Source organism: Psammomys obesus, unplaced genomic scaffold (genome assembly GCF_907164565.1).
Source record: "Psammomys obesus unplaced genomic scaffold, mPsaObe1.curated_primary_1811, whole genome shotgun sequence".
NCBI classification, from domain to species: Eukaryota; Metazoa; Chordata; class Mammalia; order Rodentia; family Muridae; genus Psammomys; species Psammomys obesus.
Genome location: NW_026591598.1, coordinates 7840012 through 7846703, shown reverse-complemented (window position 1 = coordinate 7846703; position 6692 = coordinate 7840012).

The following is a 6692-nucleotide window of genomic DNA, read 5'->3' as shown; positions in this document are numbered from 1 at the left end:
TTACCAAACAATCCTGATTTTCTTTTTTCTAAAACAGATTGTTTTGGTTAAGCTTAAACTTCAGCGTCAGGAAGCGCTGCACACCCACCTTGATTCTTCCTCTCAGCAGCTGCCAACAGTAACTTTCCCCCTGTGAGAGGCCTTGACTGACAGCCCTGTTCCATCTGCTCATCTGGGAAGTGGGGATGCCACTGGCGTAATGTCACAATCACCTGGTTGTGACATCACAATTACCTGGTTGTGATAAATGCAAAGATAAACGGTGCTTTTCCAAGCCTGGTTCAGAACCACAGTATTGACATGAACTTGGAATCAGCTCCACCCTGATGCCCTGAATGGAAGGCTGGGCGTGGGGCTCCGCAGTCAGTTACAACACCTTCCAGAGAACTCTGTGGCTGAGCACGGAGCCCAGTGCACAATTAACCTGGAAACGAACGACAAGAGCTGTTGCCACTGTTGTTGGCAGCCACGGTCTTATTTGGTGCCCTTCCTGTGAAGTTGACCGACCTCGCTGTGTCCCTTCCTCTTCAAGTCCTTCCAATACTCTCATGTTTAGACTGCTAATCGAACCATTTGCCCACACTGCTGTCCTTCCCTGAGCCAATCTCCCAGCCTCTCCTTGCACATTCCTATCAACGGGGACCTCATCACTTCTCTGGGTGGGTCAAGCTCTGCCCATACCTCCATGCCAACTGTATGTGCCCTGTGCAGACGTTCCTGGGGCTTCTTCTCCAAGCCTCTCAGCTGTGCTGAGTCCTGCTCCAGTCCTAAGGCAGCCCTCCTGCATGCTGAATGTCAAATGAAGTCTGGCCAGGCTGGAGGTGCAGGAAGGCATTGTTTGCTGGGGAACCGCACTTCTGTTAGCCTGAGTTTTGGCAGCACTTTACCCTGCTGACTCATGCTGGTCTGAGGTCAACCAAAACCCTTGGGGCCTTTTTCTCAGGAACTGCAGATGCTCAAGGGGATTGGATCACCCTGTCCTTCTTTGACGTGTGTGACTTACTGCTTAAAATAACACCACTTTCGAGTTGTAAAACTTATTTGGGCTACTAGGTGTGGTGAGGCCTCCCTAGAACCTTGGTATTCAGGAAACTGAGACAGGAGAGTCTCGGGTTTGAGGTCAGCCTGGGCCTTGTCTCAAAACAAAACAAACAACAACAACAAAAGAAAACAAAACAAACAAAAAAACAAGGATATTGCTGGGAGGGGAGGAGAGATGAGGTTACAACAGGATGTAAGGTGAATAAAAAAACCAAAAACATAGTAATGGATATATATATATATATATATATATATATATATATATATATATATATAGTTTTGTTTTGTTTCTGACTAAAAAGTAAAACTTCAAACAAAAAAAAAATCACACTCGAACATTTTCTATTTTCTTGTGGAAGAAAAATTGGAGAAAATAAAACCAATGTAATAAAAGGATAATTTCAAATTTTAATGTTTAAGGATAGAATTCAAATGTACATTAGTAGGGCAATGGGAACTTATCCCTCCCTTCCCCCCTCTGAAGACTTGGATTTAGTTCTGGCTTCTGTACTTACTGGTTATGTTACAATCCATTCAGTGTCTTGTAACCTCAGTTTGGTCATCTGGATAATGGGGGCGATCATTGCCATTTCCCAGGACTGTGGCAAAGATGGAAATAATGGAAATTAAGCTTGTGTCACTGTAAACTGCAGAATGTTGGCACTTTTTTTAAAATCTATTTTACTGGGTTCTTATACATCTACCTCCCTTCACCCCAATCCGTTCCAACACCACAACACCAAATAGGAGAAAAAAAAAAAAGGTTCGAGGACAGAGGGCTAGTGTACGTGTCTTTTTGACTACTTCCTGCTGGTTAGGGTTGTCAGTTCCTTGGGGCAAGTCCAGTCTTCATAGTCAATATCTCCAGCTTCTTCTCATCAAACTGCAACAGCAGCAACTGGGAGCAGCAGGGGTAAGCAGCCGCCGCCTTCCTCCTCCTCCGAGCATCCACTGTCCCTGTTCCCATTCCTGGCCCTGGCCCAGCCTTCTTCCCACCTCATCCCCATCCCCATTCCTAGTCCCTCGTCCCTCTCTGGGCCCTGGCATTTATTTATACCCTCTCAGAGTCCCCGCAGTTAAACTATCTGCAGCTGGCAAACAGCATGCCCTTCTCAGAGCCTGCGTGAGACACATAGTCTACTGGTGTGGACAATCTGAAGCAGCCCCTGGGATTAAAACGACAACATGTTTATGTAACATAGCTGAGTTTTTAAAGACACCAAAACTCCCACTACCGCAGAGGCTGGTTTTGTTAAGAACCTGTCACCTGGCCAACTCTGCTCTCTTTCTAATCAGGTCACCTCCTTGGTAGTGTTCTGCATCTTGCTACCCTGGCTCTTCTCCCTTCCTCTGTCTTGCAGCTACCCGGAGTCTGTCTCGGTGTTAAATAGCACTGGTCACTAACAGTTCTATGTCCTGCCACTTTAAGCTCTTCCCAAGCAGGGACCACATACCACCTCATCCATCGCTATGCTCCCAGAATCTAACAAGGAGTGTGTGATCCACGATGGCTGTAGAGAAGTGTGGCGTGAGCACTGGATAAGAAGTTGTTGAAGGAGCCAGGCAAGGTGGCCCGCAAGCCTGTCATCTCAGCACTCTGGGAGGCAGAGGCAGGCGGATTGCTGTGAGTTTGAGGCCAGCCTGGTCTACAAAGTTCATCTAGGGCAGCCAAGGCTAGGCAGAGAAACCCTGTCTCAAAACACAGAGCAAAACAAAGCAAAGTTGTTGAAGAAAGGAATGAATAAAGTTTGGGAGGCTGAATGAGAATGAACGGTTGGCAGGCTGAGTCAGGACCAGCTGATGTTATTCGCTAGATCACCCCTCCCTGTTACTAGAAGCAGAGAGGGCCCTACTTCCTGCTGCAGGCTTTGTCAAGCAGCAGACCAGGCTCTCTGACAACCCGGGACGGGCAGGCCCAGCTCTTCTTGTTCACAGTGCCTAGAGACTTCGCCTCCCAAAGCCTGGGAAAAAGGGAGTGTAGTGGGGTGGGGTAGGACAAGGCCCGGCTGGAAGAGTGGAATTGGTCACCTCACCCTATCCCCGCCCCGCCCCACCACGCCCCAACAAGCCTGACAACTGAGTCAGTTGCAAACTGCCACTTTGGAATGCAGTTCTCAGGGGCCGCAGCTCCACCTGTGGAGTGATCGCTGGCCAGACTCCAGTCCAGCAAGCTCAAAAACTGAGGCCTCCCCAACGCCAGTCCAGTTGTCGGCCACTGCTGGTCCCAGCCTGACATGTGCGTTCTGCCGGCTCTGACCCAGACGTTAGGCTCGCTTGCTGTGTGGTCTTATCTGTTTTAGGACCTGGAAACCCTCAGGGGGAAGGGGGGTGTCTGTGTGTGGGGGTGTCTCTTCCCCTTTTTGATTGCTTAGGCAGCATCTTCACTTTCTCCCAGGCAACCGCCAAAAATCCCCAAAAGCAAAAGCAAAACAAACAACTCAGAACTATTTTAAGCTCACCAAGCAGGCTCTTCAGAAGAATAGGGAGCTCAGCAAGAAGAACCGGGGTTAGCAGGAGTTGGGCTCCATCTTTGGCTTCCTTAAGCTATGAAATGGCCAACTGCTCCCACCCCTGGGGGACTAAGGTCTCTGTTTAGGAGTCACACTGCAGGCTGGGGGCAGGGTGTTCTCACCCTTCAAGAGGCTGGTGGCTGCAGAGGCAGCCCTTTCCTCCACCCTCCACCTCACAAACCTGTAGCCAGACTAGGACCTTCTGTGACATTCCTGAGCCTGGCTTGGCCAGAGCTAACAAGCTTGCCCTGGTTCACAGAGGGACTGGCTGGTCTCAGGGCCTTCGGGAAGGGAATTTTTAAAGGAGGAAGTGGCTGTGGTCAGACAGAACGATGGAGCAACTCTGCTAGGATCTGAGTGGAAACCCCCTACTCCTTCGCGTTCTCATAGCGGGATGCGGGGGCAGACACTGCGGCTGCCCCACCCCCACCTCCATGAGAAAGTACCTGGTGTTCGCCCAGGCTGTGTTAGAGCAATGATACATCTGACTTGGTGAAACCTCCCGCCAGTCGCTTGCCATCTTTGCCAGGCAACCTGTCCCTCCCAGGACAGTTTTGCATTCAGAAACGGGTGCCACCGGGTAGGCCTCTGCTCAGCTGCTCCAAGGTATGATGCAGAGAAATGGCCTTTGCAGTTAGCTCTGGGTTTGCTGGTGTCGTGGGAGGTCCTTTCCCTTTCTGGAGTGGGGAAATCTTGAGCCCGAGGACCCGTGGCTAAGGCAAGCTATTTTGTAAACTCTGAGCTGGGCTGTCTGGAGATGAAAGGGCACTGCTCACTGAGGCTTAGAGAACCTTCCGTGTGTACTTCCTCATCAGCTAAGTAGGGTCAGTCCCCTTTGAGCCCCTTTCCCCTCTCTGTGAAGCAGGAGGAGTGTGAGCTTCAAGCATCTCAGGCCTCTGATTTGCTTCGGAGCTGTGACCATAGCGTGCCCCTTCACCTCTCTGGTTTCAGTTTCTCTGTTTGTCCGACAGCTGCCTCACCCTTTTCCACTCTTGGGGTCACTAAGTTTAAATGAGTGATGAGCGTAGAAGTATTTTGAACAAGAAAGTGTATGCTAGCCAGATGTGAGGACCCAAGCCTGGAATCCCAGCACTTGGGAGGTTGAGGTAGGACGATGGCAAGGTTAGACTCTAACCTGGTCTACAAGCATACACACTCTTTTAAAAATAAGATGGGAGCCGGGAGTGGTGGTGCACGCCTGTAATCCCCGCACTCAGGGAGGCAGAGGCAGAGGGATGTCTGTGAGTTCGAGGTCAGCCTGCTCTACAAAGTGAGGCCAGGACAACCAAGCCTACAACAGAGAAACCCTGTTTTGGGGTGGGGGGGGTGAATAAAGTGGACACTAATGTGTGTTTGGGTATGTTTTCTCAGACATCGAGAAATTAGGGATATACGGCCCCTGGGATGATATTGGAAGAAACCTTTAGATTCAAGTCCCATGGTTCCCCACTGTCCCAAAGGATCAAAACCCAACTCCAGCTTCCATTCAAAATTCTTTGCCACATGCGCTCAGTTCCTCCAGCTAAGGCCGCCAAGAACCTTCCTCAAACTCTCCAGCTCTTGTCTTCACACTTTTATTGGTGAGTTCAGGCTCCTAACTGCACTTGCCTTCCAGTCTGATGTGTCCTTCTTCTGCTCTTATCCAAACTAGAGGCTGCGCCCATGTACCCAGGAGCCAGAGTCAGCAACTCGGAGTATAGTGTCCTCAGCCAACTTCTCTCTACCCACATGTACACAACCCCAAGTCAGGAAGATTCTGTTCTCCCAGAAGCCATCCTTTGTGTCCCTCACATATGCCCCTAACTGTAAGAAACACATTGGGACATTGTTGAATAGCTTCTCTACACTCAGCGTTGTGCTGAATCTGGTGACACACAGTGGCTATCTGTGTCCTTAGGGGTCTCAGGCTGGTGGGGAAGAGGAACCTTAATTGAGAAAATGCCTAAATCATATTGTCCCATAGACAAGTCTGTGGAGCATCTTTCTCTCTTTCTCTCTCTCTCTTTCTTGAGATAGGGTTTCTCTTGTAGCCCTGGCTGACCTGGAAGTATCTCATAGACCAGGCTGGCCTCAAACTCAGAGATCTGCCTGCCTCTATCTCTGGAGTGTTGGGATTTAAGGTGAGTACCACCACTCAGATTCCCTTAAAAACTCTTATCATTTATTCATGTGATGTTTTGAATTAAGAATTTGTGGTTTCTGGTCAGCTGAGGGTGAAAAAAAAAGCTATGATTAACAGGAGACCAGCGCCACTGAAGTGAAACCTTAGCTTTGCTGGAGCAACCAAGGCAGGTCAGCTCAGGCCGAAGAAACAGCCGTGCTTAACAAAAGACCAGCATTGCTGAGGCAAAAATCTAGGAAGTATTTACCCAGCGTCTGCACCCAGAAGCTGTGGTCTAGAGGGGCCCGAGGCTGTGTCTCATGCTGGTAACCAAACTTGATAATGAGTAAAAATCTCCAACGTGGTACTGGTTTTGGCAGCATGGAAGCCGTAGGAGAGAAGGGGTCATAAAGAACAGCTAAGACTTGGCCCTGTGTCCAGCAGAGGCTATTGATGAAGGTACAGCTTCTGCTGCAGGGGAGACCCAGAAGATTCTGAGTGAGTCCAGGACATCAGACACTGAGCTTTCTGTAGCATTGAGTCTGAGTTTTGCTTTGATATGATTATAACTGTGCCCTGGTTCTTCCCTTTGGAAATAAGAAAGTACGTGACTTATTTTGGATTTTATAGGAGCTCACAATTAAGAGACTGATTTAGCCAGGTGTGGTGGTGCACAACTTTAGTTCCTAGACCTCAGGAAGCAGAGGCAGGCAGATCTCTGTGAGTTTGAGATCAGCCTGGTCTACACAGTGAGAACCAGGGTTATATAATGAGATAAAACCCTGTCTCAAGAGCTAGATAAACAGACAGACAGACAGACAGACAGACACACACACACACACACACACACACACACACACATTTTGACTTCCAAAGTGACACTGAACTTTCCAGGTGTTGAAATGTCTAAGTACTGTGGGGCTTTTATAGTTATAATGTGTTTTATGTTGTGACATTACCATGACATCCTGGGGACAAAGAAGAAAGTGAAGATTATTATGTGAAGTGGGCAAGGGGGTCAACTATCGAGGTTTTGTTGT